General features: G+C 43.6%; 1 long non-coding RNA gene across 1 annotated transcript in view; it reads right to left on the reverse strand.

Moving 5' to 3' along the window:
- Positions 1 to 15,383: 15,383 nt before the first annotated feature.
- LOC146829327 (uncharacterized) overlaps positions 15,384 to 20,645 on the reverse strand; it is a 134,676-nt gene continuing 129,414 nt past the window's right edge. Inside the window, exon 6 of the long non-coding RNA XR_014961956.1 lies at positions 15,384 to 16,351. This is a non-coding gene — a long non-coding RNA (uncharacterized LOC146829327). The remainder of the gene's footprint in view (positions 16,352 to 20,645) is intronic.

Here is a 20,645-nt window from a genome sequence, read left to right on the forward strand (position 1 = left end):
AAACAGAAAGGTAATTATGCAATGTCATTAGTTCACAACATGAGAACGTAGATTATATCTGTACTTTCCGGGTCTTGTCTGATCTTGAAATAGCTGGTCTATAGGTGCGGAAATGTTCGACTCCTCAGGTGACAAATGTTCACTTTGTACAATACTCGGTCCAGGATTCAAAAGAGCGGTTCCTGCTGAGGTGTCAAAGTTCTGTGTTTCAGTTCGTGGGTGGCCCGTTATGTACTCTGCATCACTGAAAGGGATGTGCCTAGGAACAGGTTCTGTCTCGGATACACCAAATTCCTGTCTAACCCAGTTGTCATAGGGGAGTGGGAGAGGGACACGCTTCGTATGGCTAGCGTGCACCCAATTCTTCCTTCCAGCTAGGCGTACAGCAGTTCTCGTTGTTAGGAGTACCTGGAACGGACCCACGAATCTTGGCTGGAGGTTCCGAGTTCGCTCAAAATTCCGCACCACAACTTGGTCGACTGGTTTCAACGTGTGTCCTGGACTCTCTGGCAGTTTAGGCAAGGATTCGAATACCTGTTGACGAATAAGGCTTAGTTTAGCAGTCAGGTCATAAAGATAATCTATCAACATTGGGTATTCGATCTGTTTGAATTCCTTTGGCCTAGGGACTCCCCAAACATTAGCAGGGCGACCGAACACAATCTCATATGGACTAAGCCCTACTCGAGAGTGTACAGTCAGGGTGCCATTGTACCCTTCAACCAAACCCGCTGACTGTGGGTGATTCGCACTGTGGAATTTTTGGGTAATACCCAGACCCGTACACACACTCTTCATAACTTTCCCTACAAACTCACTTCCATTGTCCGACCAAACAATCCGTGGCATACCATACCTGGGGAAGTATTCTTTGAGGAGGATTTTGGCAGTGGACATAGCAGTGTTATCCTTTAACGGATATTCCTCAATCCATCTTGAAAAGGCACAGACTACCACTAGGACATATTTAAGATTGTTACACCTGTCCATGTGGATAAAATCCAACTGAATCACTTCAAAGGGACAAGAAGGGGGAGCAAAATGACCAGTTGGGGTTGGGGTTCCCTTGCCAGGATTATGCATCAGGCATATCATGCAGTTTTTCACCACTCTTTCCGCACACTTAGTAATTCCATCATTCTTCCATACTGGAGCTAACATTTTACAGATCCCTTTCGAACTGATGTGCGCCGCTCCATGCGCCATCGTGACTACTGCGAGCACATACGCGTCAGGTAACATCCAACGCTGCTGCTCAGACAAATCAACCCAACATCCACTTGAATCCTTTTTACCCGTTTTCTCCTTCCATTCATTCTTCTCATTTTCAGTTGCTTCATTCTGGATTGCCTTCACACTTTCAATCGTATTCTCACACATCCCTGATTCAGCAATCCATCTTGCAGACGTTGCAACGTACATTCGGCTCGTCATGTTCTTGGCCGTTTCTTTAGGGGCCCTTCAGCAAACGCATTCCCACGGCCAACATCATCCGTAATCTTTCGATGTGCACTGCACTTTACAATCGCAACTTCATTCGGTAGGGTCAGGGATTCCAATAGATCACTGACTAACTGTCCATGTTGGATCTTAGTCCCATGGGACGTGAGAAAACCTCTTTCTTTCCAGAGACGTCCAAAGCTATGTGCTACGCCGAAGGCGTATTGGCTATCAGTAAACACATTCACTCTCTTTCCCTCAGCTAAAACACACGCTCTTGTTAGTGCAATTAATTCTGCAGCTTGGGCAGAATTCTGACTTACTCTTGCAGTCTCAACAATCGTACTAAAAGTCGTAACTGCATACGCGGCCGTCACATCACCATTCTGTAGTTCGAAACACGACCCATCGACATATAAAGTGCCATCTGGATCTAGTAACGGAGTGTCTTTTAAATCAATCCGACCTTTTGTCTCTTCCTCAGTTCTAAAACAACAGTCATGGGGCTCTGAATCACTCGACTCTAGAGTAGTCGGCAACAGCGTTGCTGGATTCAAGACGTTGCATCGCTTGATCTGAATGTGACTTGCCAAAAGTGTCAGCTCATAGCCTGATAGTCTAGCACTGGTGAGGTGCTGAGTTTTCATTCGATTCATGAGTGTATCCACAGCATGTGGAACCATGACTACTAACATGTTGTTCATGACTAGTCCAGCAGACTGTCAGATAGATACTGCAGCTGCTGCTGTAGCTCTCAAACAACTTGGCAACGCTCTGGCTACCGGATCTAATGTGGATGAGAAATATGCACAAGGCCGCTGCTTGTCACCAAATTGTTGCGTTAATACACTCAACGCACAACCTTCTCTTTCATGGACATATAAAGTAAACGGCTTACTGTAGTCAGGAGTACCCAACACAGGAGCTGAACACAGCGCATCACGTAAGTCGGAGAAACTCTGTTGACATTCCTCAGACCATGGCAAAGGGCTAAGAACACCTTTTCCAGTCAGGGCCACCAATGGTTTCGCCATGAGAGAAAAATTTGGGATCCATTGCCTGCAGTATGACGTAATACCCAAAAACGCACGTACTTCTCTCTGTGTGCTTGGTACAGTCATCTGCGAAATTGCTTTGATTCTCTCTGGGGTCAACCTTCTTCCCTCCTTTGACAAAAGATGACCTAAGTAGGTCACTTGTTGGCAACAATATTGCAGTTTAGAAGGTGACACCTTGTGATGTAAGTCTGACAAATTACGTAATAAAGAAATTGTAGCTGTTTTGCAAGTTTCCTTGTCATCAGCAGCCAGTAAAAGATCATCTACGTATTGTATCAGAGCAACACCAGGTGGAAGTACAAGAGCATCTAATTGACTCTTCAATGCTTGGCTGTAAATTGAAGGGCTCTCACAATAACCTTGTGGAGCGCGTTTGAATCTGAAACTGCGACCTCCTAAGGAGAAACCAAAAATGTCTCTACTTTCCTCAGCTATCGGAATGCTGAAAAAGGCATTCTTCAAATCGATCACTGTGAACCATGAAGCGGAGGCAGGAATCAACGTTAATAATGCAGTAATATCTGGTACCACAGGAAACTGCGGAATCACTATTTTGTTAACTTCTCTGAGGTCAATCACAAATCTGTAGATTGGAGGTTTGGACGGGTCAGTGCGTTTCAAAATCGGCAGAACAGGACTATTGCAGACATTTCCTCTAGTTTCCTCTATCACATCTTTCTGTATTAAGTCTTTCACAATCAGCAAGAGTGCACGTTCACCTTCATTCGAAATCTGATACTGTGGGATTCGTGGGAATTTAACATTTGCTTTCAGACTTACCACATAAGGTGGAATTTCCAAGAGGCCTACATCGTTAGGACCAGTCGCCCAAAGAGTATCAGGGAGAGAACGCAGCTCCGGTGGGAGCTTATCCATCGACATATACATTGGAGAGATGACTCTTTTGCCTAATGTGAGCTGTACTCCTGAAGGAGAACAGTACAGTGTCGCATGCAGGCGTTTCAACAGATCTAAACCAAGCAGATTCTCATTACAACCGGTTGTTAGAATAAGGGGTGCTTCTAGTTCGCATGGCCCAACAGATATTGGCAAAGGACTAGAAACAGGATTGTGAACAGGGGCGCCTGAGAAACCTACTCAAGTGTTCGTTAAGCCAGACAAAGGTGCGCCAGGGAGTTTCGCATGCATAATTGAACTTTTCGCCGCACCAGTATCCAACAGAAACGGTTCGACCACGCCTGATGTAACTACTGCGACATAAGGTCCACTCTGATCAACTGGGACTGATACTACTCCCTCTCTTTGCCTGTGGCTGTCCTAGTACTCGCTTCTCTGAATCTCTTCATTATGATCATAATAATCTTCAACATGATACTGTGGAGATCTACCTGGTTGCGCAGGTTGTACATTTCAGTGATCGAAATAATTTGATGGGCGATCAGCCTGTGGTGTCATTATACCACGTCCTCTACCTCTAGGAGTTTGCATAAACCCAACATTACCTCTCTGAGCTGGGACACCACTAGTCTGTGCGTGCAGTACCGGACACTCATTCTTATAATGACCCTCCTTTTTACAATAGGCACACTGATTCCATGCTAATTGTTGTCGGGAAAAAACATAATTAAATCTTTGGGATGTCCCTTGCTGGAATTGTGGCTGTTGCTGAAACTGGGGTCGCTGCTGTGAATCTGACTGATTCGAGCGAGACGGATACGCCTGTTGCAATAGAACTTTAGCCTTTAAATCTTTCGTTTGCTTTTCTGACTTTTCCTTCTCTTCTTTTTCTCTATTCTCGTAATACTGAGCAGTTGCAAGTATCTGTGCTGTCGTCGACACTGCCCATGCACTTTCAGAATCCTTTAACTTTTTACTAAGCTCAGGTAGTAAATTAAACACGAACTTGTCGACAAACAACCTCTGGCCTCCCTCAGTACTCATATCTTGCCCACTGTGGTCTACGAAGGTCTCTTCAAATCTAGTGAAAAAGTCAGAGACGCTTTTGTCCTTCTTTTGCTTGCATGCCGATAGTTTATCCCAATTAACTCGTACCGCTGACATCAGCGTTTTCATCAGATTAATTATTCTGCCAGGCAAGGCAGCAATCAGAGGTTCCGGTTTAGCACCGCCAACTTGTTGCCCATCTGCTGCTACAATAGCAGGCCAATCACCTCCTAAGGTGACTGGGTGGTTCTCTTGCCGAATTTTGGCCCATATAGGCTGTGGCACTACATTGCCAAATAGCATTTCAATGTCTGCCAAATTCATGACACACGCTTGAACTGTCTGCGTTAACTCTTTGTAATAACCAGCAGGATTTTTACGCGGGTCCGGCAACGCCTGTTTTACTGCTAATACTTCGGCCCGCTTCCAAGGGATGTGTATCCACACTCTCTGGAATTGTGCCGGGGCAGCTGCGATACCATGAGCCGCATCAGCTTGAACTGCATCACGCTATATCGGTGGAACTTCCCTCATCGGATATTGACCTCGTCTTTTCCCAGTAGTAATCGGTGAACCATCAGGGTCCCTTGTCGCTCGAAGAGGGGAATCATCCCTATAAGCTAAGATCAGTTCTATCGCTCCTCTTACTTCTGAACCTATCACCATTCCTGCGGCGAATTTCTGCTGAACATTTATCAGATCAGAGGGGACGGAATCTATGTCATCGTCTTCCTATTCTTCACGCACAAGAGAACACATTACGTCAAAAACATAACGTTGAGTTGGTTCATTCCATTGCATAAAGGTATCTAACACTCTTGGTGCATCATACTTCACAGCTTTCGACATCCACCTAAGAGCTGTCGAATCTAACATTTCTCGCTCCTCAGGACCAGGAAGCTGGCTACGTCTCTGTATAGAGTCAGAAACGGGGTCCCAATTAAAGACCTGTAGAGAGGAGTTAAGATATTAATTACAGAGTCGGTTATTTTCCGACGAACGGAAAGCGGAGTCAGAATGTTCACAGGGTTCGGGGACAGGGCAGCTGAAGCAGATGAAATAGTAAGTGTGGGAGTAGCAGGTAAAGCAGTTTGCGAAACGACAGGCAAAGGCGGAACAGGCGACCCAGGTAGAGGGGGTGCCGAAGGAACATTAACCACGGGAAAGACAGGAGCTGGAATCAAGGGAAGTGGAGCAACTATCCCGGGCTGACCAGCAGCTGGCTGTACAACAGGTAGTAACTGTGGTGCTGTAATACCCTGTGCGTACGGTGGAGGTGAATTCAACAGGTAAGACAACAGAGGATCCTTTTCATGATCCTCCATTGGCTTAGTAGGACAAGATGGCAATACAGGGTAACATTTATCAATTGCCAAATTATATTTTCTATTCGCCATCTCCATTGCTTTCTCAGTCTCGTTGACATGCAACTGCCTAGCAGACTCCATTAAAGTCAACCCTTTCTCTTTCTGTTCTTTCTTCGTCTTCCTAATTTCTCTCTGTTTGGCTTCTTTGCGCCATACGCGAAAAGAATCAAACATTGCCGGCCGGGCTTTTCTAGATTGTCTAGTATTTCGGTTTCGAAGCTACCATGCGGTGGCCAACTAAGGACACCATCTTTCCTGGTATAACGGACCCATACTTCATTATACGTAATAGGACCCACACCATGTTTACAATAGAGCTCATATGTAGGAGTTCCAATCGGAGGAACTGAACACGAATCCTCCAACCGGGAATCCCCGTTGCAACGTAACCAGGACAGGAAACAATTACTACTGGTAGTCATGACAAACAAAGACAAATTCCAACCAAAATGCGCAGAGAACTTAGGCCTATCAAATGAACTAATACCAAAACAAAGATTATTTAAACAAGAGCAACCAATGATAATCTACGAATTAAACCAGAGCAACAAAGAACAACTAAACTGAGCGTAACCCACTTAATACTTAACTGAAATGTGGAAGACGTCACCAAGGAGAACCCGTCTACGTCTCGCCGTACTAAGGTCTGCACCTCGGGTCCAAGACAGGGCGACAGTCAGGGCAGCGGTCCTCTGTAGCCGTCTGGGAACGGGAACCCTCGTGGAAGAGATCGTCGGGCCACTTTTACGTCATGCAGGGATCGATGAAGCGGGGTACCTCCCTCCGGAATCTTCACACGAAACTTCTCGAACTTTTCAGGCTTTGGACCGGTACCAGATGACGTTGCCCCACGTGGCGCCAATTTGAGGTTCTGGACTTTTAAGAGTCCAGAGGTGTCAGGGAAACAACACCCGAAGACCCCTGAGTTCCTTCCTGTCTCGGTGCACAAATAAACAGAGACGCGGGTTTCTCGATGGTGGCGTCAGAGACCAAGATTTATTCACTGCAGGGACACAGAAGTCATAGGAACCACACAGAGGCAGAATCTACGAGACTGTTCAAATTGCATTAAGTGGGTTGTTCTTTAAATACACGCAAAATGTCTTTAGGCAACATTACACGAATATTTCTCATGCCCAACCCGGTATCCCAAACAAACAGTAAATAGACATCAAACAATAATTTTTCGTAGGTTTTCGGTATTCGATCAGGTCCCCTCGACAGTTTTCCATTCTTTGCCCGATCCTCCCCATCATAAAAATCGTAACCTCCCCATTGTAAAAGCCCAGAAGGAGAGGAGCAGAGCCAGGTGCAAAGGATTGAAAAGTAGGATAAGAGGTGTTTATGGATCATAAACGGGCATGGCTACCATCTTCGGCCTTTCAGTAATGACAACGGACACGAGAACCAGTATAGCAGGACTGGCCTCAGGCAAGGGAGGCAGCTTGATTCTGCCTAGTCATGCAGCGTCAGCCTTTCTCGGGGCTCGAGCTTACGTGTCCTTAACAAGGTGACTCTGCCGGGGTCATCGTCCGTTCATAGACTATGTGAGGGCAAGAAACAAAATGGATGCCGTAACTAAAATGGATGCCATGACTTTACAACAGAATGCCCTATTTCTCAGTGAATTCATGCTAGTTGCGTAGCGAAAACACTGTCGTGCATATAATGGATCATTTGCGGTTCATTAGTACCGAAATCGTGTCAGTACTACGATACCGAATTCACGGGTTCGGATCGCTACAGAACCTCAGAGAGTAGTAGAGAGTGAGTAGGAGAGAGTAGTAGAGTGAGTAGTAGAGAGTGAGTAGTAGAGAGAGAGTAGTAGAGAGTGAGTAGTAGAGTAATAGAGAGTGAGTTTTAGAGAGTAGGAGAGAGTAGTAGAGTGAGTAGTAGAGAATAGTAGAGAGTGAGTAGTAGAGAGTGAGTAGCAGAGAGAGTAGTAGAGAGTAGTAGAGAGTGAGTAGTAGATAGTAGTAGAGAGCGAGTAGTAGAGAGTGAGTAGTGGAGAGTGAGTAGTAGAGAGTGAGTAGTAGAGAGTGAGTAGTAGAGAGTGAATAGTAGAGAGTGAAGTAGAGAGTGAGTAGTAGAGAGTGAATAGTAGAGAGTGAGTAGAAGAGAGTAGAAGAGTGAGTAGTAGAGAGTGAGTAGTAGAGAGTAGTAGAGAGAGAGTAGTAGAGAGTGAGTAGTAGAGAGAGAATAGTAGAGTAGTAGAGAGTGAGTGGTAGAGAGCAGCAGAGAGTAGTAGAGTGAATAGTAGAGAGTAGTAGTAGAGAGTAGTAGAGAGAGAGAGTATTAGAGAGTGTAGTAGAGAGTGAGTAGTAGAGAGAGAGTAGTAGAGAGTAGTAGAGTAGTAGAGAGTGAGTAGAAAAGAGTGAGTAGTAGAGAGTAGTGGAGTAGTAGAGAGTGAGTAGTAGAGAGTAATAGAGAGTGAGTAGTAGAGTGAGTACTAGAGAGTAGTAGAGAGCGAGTAGCAGAGAGCAAGTAGTAGAGAGTGTGTAGTAGAGAGTGAGTAGTAGAGAGTAGTAGAGAGTGAGTAGTAGAGAGAGTAGTAGAGAGTGAGAAGTAGAGAGAGTAGTAGAGTAGTAGAGAGTGAGTAGTAGAGTGAGTAGTAGAGAGTAGTTGAGAGCGAGTAGTAGAGAATGAGTAGTGGAGAGTAAGCAGTAGAGAGTAGGAGAGAGTGAGTAGTACAGAGTGAGTAGTAGAGAGTGAGTAGTAGAGAGTAGTAGAGAGTGAGTAGTAGAGAGTAGTAGAGTGAGTAGTAGAGCGTGAGTAGTAGAGAGAGAGTAGTAGAGAGTGAGTAGTAGAGTAATAGAGAGTGAGTGGTAGAGAGTAGGAGAGAGTAGTAGAGTGAGTAGTAGAGAATAGTAGAGAGTGAGTAGTAGAGCGAGTAGTAGAGAGTAGTAGAGTAGTAGAGAGTGAGTAGTAGAGAGTGAGTAGCAGAGAGAGTAGTAGAGAGTAGTAGAGAGTGAGTAGTAGAGAGTAGTAGAGAGCGAGTAGTAGAGAGTGAGTAGTGGAGAGTGAGTAGTAGAGAGTGAGTAGTAGAGAGTGAGTAGTAGAGAGTGAATAGTAGAGAGTGAGTAGAAGAGAGTAGTAGAGTGAGTAGTAGAGAGTGAGTAGTAGAGAGTAGTAGAGAGAGAGTAGTAGAGAGTGAGTAGTAGAGAGAGAATAGTAGAGTAGTAGAGAGTGAGTGGTAGAGAGCAGCAGAGAGTAGTAGAGTGAATAGTAGAGAGTAGTAGTAGAGAGTAGTAGAGAGAGAGAGTATTAGAGAGTGTAGTAGAGAGTGAGTAGTAGAGAGAGAGTAGTAGAGAGTAGTAGAGTAGTAGAGAGTGAGTAGAAGAGAGTGAGTAGTAGAGAGTAGTGGAGTAGTAGAGAGTGAGTAGTAGAGTGAGTACTAGAGAGTAGTAGAGAGCGAGTAGCAGAGAGCAAGTAGTAGAGAGTGTGTAGTAGAGAGTGAGTAGTAGAGAGTAGTAGAGAGTGAGTAGTAGAGAGAGTAGTAGAGAGTGAGAAGTAGAGAGAGTAGTAGAGTAGTAGAGAGTGAGTAGTAGAGTGAGTAGTAGAGAGTAGTTGAGAGCGAGTAGTAGAGAATGAGTAGTGGAGAGTAAGCAGTAGAGAGTAGGGGAGAGTGAGTAGTACAGAGTGAGTAGTAGAGAGTGAGTAGTAGAGAGTAGTAGAGAGTGAGTAGTAGAGAGTAGTAGAGTGAGAGAGTATTAGAGAGTGTAGTAGAGAGTGAGTAGTAGAGAGTAGTAGCGAGTGAGTAGTAGAGAGTAGTAGAGAGTGAGTAGTAGAGTAGTAGAGAGTGAGTGGTAGAGAGTAGTAGAAAGTAGTAGAGTGAGCAGTAGAGAGTGAATAGTAGAGAGTAGTAGAGAGTGAGTAGTAGAGAGTGAGTAGTAGAGAGTGAATAGTAGAGAGTGAAGTAGAGAGTGAGTAGTAGAGAGTGAATAGTAGAGAGTGAGTAGAAGAGAGTAGAAGAGTGAGTAGTAGAGAGTGAGTAGTAGAGAGTAGTAGAGAGAGAGTAGTAGAGAGTGAGTAGTAGAGAGAGAATATTAGAGTAGTAGAGAGTGAGTGGTAGAGAGCAGCAGAGAGTAGTAGAGTGAATAGTAGAGAGTAGTAGTAGAGAGTAGTAGAGAGAGAGAGAGTATTAGAGAGTGTAGTAGAGAGTGAGTAGTAGAGAGAGAGTAGTAGAGAGTAGTAGAGTAGTAGAGAGTGAGTAGAAAAGAGTGAGTAGTAGAGAGTAGTGGAGTAGTAGAGAGTGAGTAGTAGAGAGTAATAGAGAGTGAGTAGTAGAGTGAGTACTAGAGAGTAGTAGAGAGCGAGTAGCAGAGAGCAAGTAGTAGAGAGTGTGTAGTAGAGAGTGAGTAGTAGAGAGTAGTAGAGAGTGAGTAGTAGAGAGAGTAGTAGAGAGTGAGAAGTAGAGAGAGTAGTAGAGTAGTAGAGAGTGAGTAGTAGAGTGAGTAGAAGAGAGTAGTTGAGAGCGAGTAGTAGAGAATGAGTAGTGGAGAGTAAGCAGTAGAGAGTAGGAGAGAGTGAGTAGTACAGAGTGAGTAGTAGAGAGTGAGTAGTAGAGAGTAGTAGAGAGTGAGTAGTAGAGAGTAGTAGAGTGAGTAGTAGAGCGTGAGTAGTAGAGAGAGAGTAGTAGAGAGTGAGTAGTAGAGTAGTAGAGAGTGAGTGGTAGAGAGTAGGAGAGAGTAGTAGAGTGAGTAGTAGAGAATAGTAGAGAGTGAGTAGTAGAGCGAGTAGTAGAGAGTAGTAGAGTAGTAGAGAGTGAGTAGTAGAGAGTGAGTAGCAGAGAGAGTAGTAGAGAGTAGTAGAGAGTGAGTAGTAGAGAGTAGTAGAGAGCGAGTAGTAGAGAGTGAGTAGTTGAGAGTGAGTAGTAGAGAGTGAGTAGTAGAGAGTGAGTAGTAGAGAGTGAATAGTAGAGAGTGAGTAGAAGAGAGTAGTAGAGTGAGTAGTAGAGAGTGAGTAGTAGAGAGTAGTAGAGAGAGAGTAGTAGAGAGTGAGTAGTAGAGAGAGAATAGTAGAGTAGTAGAGAGTGAGTGGTAGAGAGCAGCAGAGAGTAGTAGAGTGAATAGTAGAGAGTAGTAGTAGAGAGTAGTAGAGAGAGAGAGTATTAGAGAGTGTAGTAGAGAGTGAGTAGTAGAGAGAGAGTAGTAGAGAGTAGTAGAGTAGTAGAGAGTGAGTAGAAGAGAGTGAGTAGTAGAGAGTAGTGGAGTAGTAGAGAGTGAGTAGTAGAGTGAGTACTAGAGAGTAGTAGAGAGCGAGTAGCAGAGAGCAAGTAGTAGAGAGTGTGTAGTAGAGAGTGAGTAGTAGAGAGTAGTAGAGAGTGAGTAGTAGAGAGAGTAGTAGAGAGTGAGAAGTAGAGAGAGTAGTAGAGTAGTAGAGAGTGAGTAGTAGAGTGAGTAGTAGAGAGTAGTTGAGAGCGAGTAGTAGAGAATGAGTAGTGGAGAGTAAGCAGTAGAGAGTAGGGGAGAGTGAGTAGTACAGAGTGAGTAGTAGAGAGTGAGTAGTAGAGAGTAGTAGAGAGTGAGTAGTAGAGAGTAGTAGAGTGAGTAGTAGAGAGTGAGTAGTAGAGAGAGAGTAGTAGAGAGTGAGTAGTAGAGTAATAGAGAGTGAGTGGTAGAGAGTGGGAGAGAGTAGTAGAGTGAGTAGTAGAGAAGAGTAGAGAGTGAGTAGTAGAGCGAGTAGTAGAGAGTAGTAGAGTAGTAGAGAGTGAGTAGTAGAGAGTGAGTAGCAGAGAGAGTAGTAGAGAGTAGGAGAGAGTTAGTAGTAGAGAGTAGTAGGGAGTGGGTAGTAGAGAGTGAGTAGTAGAGAGTGAATAGTAGAGAGTGAGTAGAAGAGAGTAGTAGAGTGAGTAGTAGAGAGTGAGTAGTAGAGAGTAGTAGAGAGAGAGTAGTAGAGAGTGAGTAGTAGAGAGAGAATAGTAGAGTAGTAGAGAGTGAGTGGTAGAGAGCAGCAGAGAGTAGTAGAGTGAATAGTAGAGAGTAGTAGTAGAGAGTAGTAGAGAGAGAGAGTATTAGAGAGTGTAGTAGAGAGTGAGTAGTAGAGAGTAGTAGCGAGTGAGTAGTAGAGAGTAGTAGAGAGTGAGTAGTAGAGTAGTAGAGAGTGAGTGGTAGAGAGTAGTAGAAAGTAGTAGAGTGAGCAGTAGAGAGTGAATAGTAGAGAGTAGTAGAGAGTGAGTAGTAGAGAGAGTAGTAGTAGACAGTGAGTAGTAGAGAGTAGTAGAGCGTGAGTAGTAGAGAGTAGTAGAGAGTGAGTAGTAGAGAGTAGTAGCGAGTGAGTAGTAGAGAGCGAGTAGTAGAGTAGTAGAGAGTGAGTAGTTGAGAGTGAGTAGTAGAGAGTGAGTAGTAGAGAGTAGTTGAGTAGTAGAGAGTGAGTAGTAGAGAGTAGTAGAGAGTGAGTAGCAGAGAGTGAGTAGTAGAGAGAGAGCAGTAGAGAGTAGTAGAGGATCAGTAGTAGAGTAGTAGAGAGTAGTCAGTCAGTGTCAGTCAGTCAGTCAGTGTCAGTCAATCAGTGTCAGTCAGTGTCAGTCAAACAGTGTCAGTCAGTCAGTGTCAGTCAATCAGTGTCAGTCAGTGTCAATCAGTGTCTGTCAGTGTCAGTCAGTCAGTCAGTGTCAGTCAGTCAGTGTCAGTCAATCAGTGCCAGTCAGTGTAAGTGTCAGTCAATCTGTGTCAGTCAGTGTCAATCAGTCATTGTCAGTCAGTCAGTGTCAGTCAGTCAGTGTCAGCTAGAGCAGCTCTGCTGACCTGGTTCTCTGGCTCTAAAGCAGCTCAGCTGACCTGGTTCTCTCTCTCTAAAGCTGCTCTGCTGACCTGGTTTGTCTGGCTCCACAGCAGGTCTGCTGACCTGGTTCTCTGGCTCTAGAGCAGCTCTGCTGACCTATTTCTTATGCTACAGAGCAGCTCTGCTGATCTAGTTCTCTGGCTCTACAGCAGCTCTGCTGACCTGGTTCTCTGGCTCTAAAGCAGCTCTGCTGACTCAGTTCTATGGCTCTGAAGCAGTTCTGCTGGCATGGTTCTCTGGCTCTAGAGCAGCTCTGCTGACCTGGTTCTCTCCCTCTATAGCAGCTCTACTGACCTGGTTTCTCTGGCTCTGCAGCAGCTCTGCAGATCTGGTTCTCTGGCTCTACAGCAGCTCTGTTGACCTAGTTCTTAGGCTTTAGAGCATCTCTACTGACCTGGTTCTCGGGCTCTAAAGCAGCTCTGCTGACCTGGTTCTATGGCTCTAAAGCAGCATCTGCTGATTTGGTTCTCTGGCTCTAGAGTAGCTCTGCTGACCTGGTTATCTGGCTCTAGTCTAAACCAGCTCTGCTAACCTGGTTCTCTGGCTCTAAAGCAGCTCTGCTGGCCTAGTTCTCTGGCTCTAAAGCAGCTCTGCTGACCTGGTTCTCTCCCTCTAAAGCAGCTTTGCTGACCTGGTATCTCTGGCTCTACAGCAGCTCTGCTGACCTGGTTCTCTGGCTCTAGAGCAGCTCTGCTGGCCTAGTTCTTAGGCTCTAGAGCCGCTCTGCTGACCTGGTTCTCTGGCTCTACAGCAGCTCTGCTGACCTGGTTTTCTGCACTCACGATGCATGCACCTGACTTCGCGAAAATATATTTAAAAATAATATAAGTTTATTATAAGTACAAATATATTATTTTGATGAATATCTTACATAATCTCTTGCCTTAATATGTATATTAAAGACACCTACGTATATGATGTCACGCGGGACCCGCAACCGCACAAACATCTCGTACCGTAATGCGCATGTGTCACAAATGCGCGGGAGCACGAGTCGCAGACTGGTCGCATACCAATCGCGCATTTCACGTGATATAAATGTATATGATGTAACTGAAAAACACGCAGCCGTCGCACACCATACGCGGATCCTTCATGACTTTTCTAAAATGGCGGCTAGAATACGCGCACCCACCGTGATGTGTACACTTTGAGTGCGCGGCCCCGAAAAAATTTGGAATTTGTTTTTTAAAGAAAATAATATAAATATATTAAAATAACAAATGAAAACAAAAAAATTATTCAATATTTCAGTTTTAATATAAAAAAAACAATTTGTGCAATTTTCCGAAAAATATATAATGTTATTTAATGAATACAATATATTTATAAATAAACAGTTAAAAAACTGTAGAACATCAGTACAAAAAAATAGATATAACTACTATCACACTTAAAAGTTAGCATTTAAAAAACCTTTGAAATTCACTGAAAAAAATCACAGGTTTCAGAGACGTTATAGTAAGAAATTAGCATTTAAAAAACCTTAGAAATTCACAGAAAAAACCATAGGTTTCAGGGGTGTTATCACTGATGACATCTCAAACGACATCACTGATGACATCATCCACTTGACAATCTGATACACCTCATCATACACTAGTATAACCTTTCATCACTCACTGTAAAATACAGAGTACCATATTTGAAACCATTGACACACCAATACCAGTTACTACATACCCACTCACTTATTCCTAAGTCTACACACACAACTACCCATTCAACAACAGAATCATCTATACATGCAGTCTTAATTAATAGAACACTATCAAATGCACTTATACACATATATAGACATTGACACATCAGCAGTCATCTTAGTCGGTTATGCAGTCATCCTACTCACTCATGAAAAAAATGTATCGCACTTAAATTTACTCACTTACACAATTATCCAACAACACCTCATTTATTCAAACACATAGTAACTCATCGTTAATATGTTAAAAAAGCACCATTACATTTATACACTCATTCATATAGTTACTCTCACAATCACTGACTCTTACACATACTTATTTATATACACCATCGCTCACATAAAATGCCTTTTATTTTTTTACTTTGTTGAAGATGTACAACTAAAACATATATTCGCTCACCAACACACAAATAAATACACTCAGTCACCCAAGCAACTATTTCCACATGTACTCTTAAACCCATACACCTAGTCAATCAGCCATTCACACATCTATGCATAGAGTTACACACACCCCATCCAACCACACACAAACTCAGTGTCCCATACAAATACTCACCCAACTAATCAATAACTAATACACACTCATGTAGTTAGTGACCAACTGATGCAGCATGTTATACAACAACAGAGACAGTGCTGCACACATTCATATAGTTTAGTTACTAATCCATGTATTAAGTGAGACACTTTTAATTACTCACTTAAAAAGACAGTCAGACAGCTCAGTTATATATCCACTCAATCTTCAATACAGATTGGTATATATATAATACATATTTACATTTCAAACTTAACCACATTCAGTGGATGATGTCATCAGTGTTGTCATCAGTGATGTCATTTGAGATGTCATCAGTGATGTCATCAGTGATGTCACTGACCATGTCATGAATGATGCAATATGTGACATCATCAGCAGTGCATTGCGGGCGCGTGAGTTATAGTTAGCAGGACTAACTATAACGGAGGAATTTCTATGGTTTTGTATGAGTGAAATAGGCAGCTCACTATAACACCCCTGAAACCTATGTTTTTTTCTGGGAATATATATATATATATATATCCACACAAAAAGAAATTTAATCTGTGCGCTCTCAGTAATAAACAGGTAAATCACGAGGTAAATATCCAAGCGTTTAATTCACACTACGCGTTTCGGCGACAAGCCTTGATCACGTGTGACAATGTGTTACAAAACAGTCCTTGATAAAGCATTGAAATTACGAGGTCAACACAATGAAGAAGGGACTACGTTCAAGCATAGGTAGCGGCCATCTTTGAATGGTAAAAGCAGTAAATCGCATTAATCCAAACGTAAACATTGCATGCTCAGAGTAAATCCGAAAATCAAAATTATAATTTATAATAAATGATGCAATATGGACCGCCTCCTGAAGTGCGTGACGTCCCTTACGCTACTCTGCTGAACCAAAGAATTATAAAGGTAGCAGACAAAACAGTCCTTGATAAAGCATTGAAATTACGAGGTCAACACAATGAAGAAGGGACTACGTTCAAGCATAGGTAGCGGCCATCTTAGAATGGTAAAAGCAGTAAATCGCATTAATACAAACGTAAACATTGCATGCTCAGAGTAAATCCGAAAATCAAAATTATAATTTGTAATAAATGATGCAATATGGACCGCCTCCTGAAGTGCGTGACGTCCCTTACGCTACTCTGCTGAACCAAAGAATTATAAAGGTAGCAGACAAAGTGAAAAGTAGTTGCCATAGCAATGATGCCCCACACTAATAACACGAAAAATGCGTGAGCTAAAAAATGGGTCAAGTGAATAATATTCTCCGGGCAAATGCCCAGGCAACCATCAGGTTATGCTTGTGTCTCGGGCTAAATAACGAGAACGGTCAGCATAATACTAAAATAGTACTGCTCTCAAACATTAAATGTGCAGGTGATGACTAGGTCAATAGGACTTATCTTGAACCAAAGAACGTGCTCATATGCTCTACCAAGGAACCGTCTGTGGAGAAGATTGAAGTGATGAGCTAGTGAAGGGTGAAATCATGGAGGAAAAGGGTAGGATGCCCGTGCCGGTGAGTCAAAGTGAAGGGCTCCTTCCTTCTCTCCTGTAAACAATACAAAAAGAATGAACATGTCAGTGCAACGAATAACATAGCTCATAAAGTAACACATTAAAAAGTTATATAGCATAACATACACATGGAATAGGAGACTGTTTAAAATGCAGAAAGGCAAAACAGCTGAAAATTGCTGTAAATAGGTGAGCATAAGAACACTATATGCTGGAAGAGTAACGCAGCAGCTAAGCCAATGAGGATAAAGATACTGCAATTACAGTTACATGGTTATTCATTGTTTTAGGTGGATTGACATTTCTTCGTCCATGTTCAATCCACCTGGACTCTTTGTTTGAAAATCAATAATATACCTAGATTCACGTTGTCTGAGGTTAAGAGTTCTGTCCCTACCTCTGGGATTCCTAGGTATATGTTCCAAAATAAAATAGCTCATGTCGTTGATGTTGGAACCATGTTTTACGAAAAAGTGACGGGCAACGGGGTATTTGGGGTCATTGTTAGTAATAGCCCTCAGATGCTCCATCACCCTCTTTTTGGCAGGACATGTGGTACTCCCTATATACCAGAGTCCGCACGTACACTCAATGGCATAAATCACGAAACAGGTGCTACATGTGAGAAATTGTGTGATTCTCTTGGACACCCCACCATATGTCAGATTGTCTTTGAATGTGCTGTTTCTACAGGCTTTACAGTGGCCACATGGGAAAAATCCCATGAGGCCATGGCCAGTGTTGGTGGTGCGTTCAGTGATATCATTTCTGACTACTATGTCCCTTATGTTCCTATCCCTCCTGTAGGTTATGCTGGGCCTGTCAGGAACCAGATTGCCAACCACCCCATCTGACTTCAGGATATCCCAATGTTTGGCGAAGATGCGTTGGATTCTATGCGCATCAGAATTGTATGTGAGAATCACACGGACCGCATCAGCAGTATCTTCAGTAGTTCTCTCTACTCTGTCTTTGAGGGTATCCGCCCTATTAATCCCTTCTGCGCGTTCTTTCGCTTTCTTGAGCACCCAGTTAGGATAGCCTCTGGCTTGGAAACGGCTGACAATGTTATCCCTCTCAGATAAGTAGGCATCAGTATTGTTGCAATTTCTCTTTGCCCTCAGCAGCTCCCCGTAAGGTATACTCCATTTGAGAGTATCAGGGTGGCTGCTGAGGGCATGTAGGATGCTGTTGCCCGCTGTCGCTTTCCGAAAAAGAGTGGTGCATATCTTGTTCTGTATTACTTCCAGTCCTACATCTAGAAAGTCAGTTTTGATGTCATTGATACTACCAGACAGAACAATGTTGTACCTGTTGGTATTCAGTTTCATGATAAATTCCTCAGCTTCACCTCTGGTACCGTTCCAGACGATGAACAAGTCGTCAATGTAGCGACGCCACATGACAACTTTTAGGAGATCGGTTTCCAGGGTCCTGCTAGCTGTTATTTCTTGCTCCCAGTAGCCCATGATTAGATTGGCGAAGCTGGGAGCAAAGCAGGAACCCATGGCAGTACCGTTCACCTGCCTGTAGAGGGCGCCATTGAAGGAAAAAATGTTGTTTTTGAGACAAAAATCGATCATTTCCATTATCATACGGCTATGTTCCCTGTATCTGATCGGTCTTTGCATCAAAAAGTACTCACAGGCTTCCATCCCCTGTTGGTGATTGATTATTGTGTACAGGGACTGGACATCCAGCACAATAAAGAGGTAGGTGGGCTCCCAGGTCAATTCCTCAATTTTACCAAGAAAATCCTTAGTATCCCTCAGGTAGCTAGGAAGGGATATGACAAATTCCCTTAAGAAATGGTCCACATACTTCGAGATGTGTTCACTTACACTCCCTATGGAAGAGACAATGGGGCGACCAGGAGGTCTGACTTTATCTTTGTGAAGTTTCGGCAGTAAGTACAATATGGGAAGTTTCGGGTGGTCCCTTTTGAGATAGCAGAATTCTTCCCATACTAAGAGGCCCTTGTCTTTCCAATCAGTGAGTTTGTCCCAGATCTCTGTGATACTCAAATTATAGATGTCCCAAGATATAGTTATGTAGAAGTTAGTGTCTTGGAGTTGTCTTAAGGCTTCACTGATGTAGTAATCTCTGTCTAGGATAACCACATTGCCCCCCTTATCTGCCGGGCGTATGACTAGAGTGGTGTCACTGGCTAGAGTTTTGAGTGCCTGTCTTTGAGTGTAGGATAAGTTGTTGGTGCGGCTGCCCGAGTATTTTTTGCTGAATCTAAGATCAACTAAAGATTTAGCAATACAGTCCTGGAAAGTGTCAATGTTGTCGTGGGGAAGAGGGGGCACAAAAGTAGATTTAATTCTGAAATCAGTGCACGCTGCTGCCCCTTGGCTGAGATCCATATCCCTCAAGATTTGAGTGGTGTGGATCTCACTATCATTCGATGTATTGTCATGCGCTAAATCAGCCAAAACCAGAAGATTGTCAATATCATTGATCATAAGATTACCCATGACATCGTTATTGGCAATATCCCTCCCAGGTACATGTTCTTGTCCTTTCAGTTTAAACCACTTTTTGAGTTTCAGTTTCCTCACATACTTAAACAAATCAATCCGTGTTTCAGTGTAGTTAAAAGGGGAGGACGGACAAAAGGAAAGACCCAAACATAGGGTTCTCTTTTCTATGTCGGATAAGGGCCTTTTGGATAGATTTACTACAGTTAAATTTACCATGTTCATATCCATTAGTAATTTTTGTTGGAGCGTGTTTTTCTGTTTCCCATGGCTCCCCTTCCTTTGTCTGTGTTCCCAACGTTGTTGTAATCTCTTTTTTCTGTTGCGGCGCTTCCCCTGCCTCGTCCTCTTCCTCGTCCCCGGGTTCTCGGTTGTTGATTGTCCCGTGTTGTTTGTCGGTCCCTCTGCAGGACCCGAAACTCCTCTAAAAAATTGACCTGTCTGATGTTGCAGTCCTCGCCCGATGTGTTGCCTTCAGATACATCCGATTCGACATCACTTACAGTGGGGGTGTCAGTTACCAGGGTGTTACTTGTAGTGGGAATGGTTTGCCTGAGAGTTTCCTGCGTGGTGTACAGATGGTCATATTTCTTACTAAACGTTAGGATCCTTCCCTTCTCATAATCTGAGTAATCTCTGTTCATCTTCCTTTGTTTTCTAGCCTTAATCTCTTCCTCGTACTTAGTGAGACGTTCCTTCATGGAGTCTAGGATTTTCTTTAAGGCATCATTGTCCACCATCTGTTGCAAGTCTGCACTGAGGGTTTTGATCTGTTTCAGGAGCTCTTCCCTGTCCTGCCAAGCATACTTGATCAATATGCCCATCATGCCTTTAGAGCTTGCAGCTGAGTGTTCCGACCATTCCTCCAGCATTTTGGGGTTCAGCATTCTTCATTGTGTTGACCTCGTAATTTCAATGCTTTATCAAGGACTGTTTTGTAACACATTGTCACACGTGATCAAGGCTTGTCGCCGAAACGCGTAGTGTGAATTAAACGCTTGGATATTTACCTCGTGATTTACCTGTTTATTACTGAGAGCGCACAGACTACATTTCTTTTTGTGTGGATATTATCTTTGCTGGCGTGCTCCGCTGGCGTGTGCGCCACCTCTCAAGGGTCCCAGCAGATCCGGAAGGAGCTTCTCTGTTTGTGGATATATATATATATATATATATATATATATATATATATATATATATTACCTACTGGCGGTCGCCAGTAGGTAGTTATAGTTAGGACCCTGTTTCCATAGGAAAACCGCAACATTCTATTTTGAATAACTTTGGCGCCGGTCGACGAATCCTCGCGAAATTATCAAAATAGGTGGGGCGCTGCGCTCCGCTCCTACCCTGAAAGTCTCGGGGGGATTCGTCATGCGGGGGCTGAGATAAAAGGGGGGTCCCAAAACGCGTTTTTCCCATGCATTTTTCCATAGGACCTTTAGACATAGCTACAGCCCGAACGGCTGAACAGAGTTCCTTGAAATTTGGCAGAGAGGTAGTCTACAGGTCAAGGAAGTGCCTTTTTTAGGTTTGGTGTAAATCTGTTCAGTAGATTCTGAGAAAATAGCCTTTAAATCAATATATATATCTGAGCCAGCTTACGGTGCGCTTACGGTGCGCTTACCGTACGCGTATGGTGACGTGCACGAGCGCGATTCTGATTGGCTGTTCGATCTAAGTAAACATTCGAATCGGTCGAAACCAGGAAGTGGCGGCCGCCATTTTCTCTCTCGCACTCTGAGGGGGGCAGCAAAAACAAAGACAAAAACCATCTAAAGGGGCAGTATATTCAGTTCTTAACCACCCAGCATCGATATAGGTGTCCCCAAACAACCCCCAAGG

Source organism: Triturus cristatus, chromosome 5_2, assembly GCF_964204655.1.
Source record: "Triturus cristatus chromosome 5_2, aTriCri1.1, whole genome shotgun sequence".
In the NCBI taxonomy this organism is placed as follows: Eukaryota; Metazoa; Chordata; class Amphibia; order Caudata; family Salamandridae; genus Triturus; species Triturus cristatus.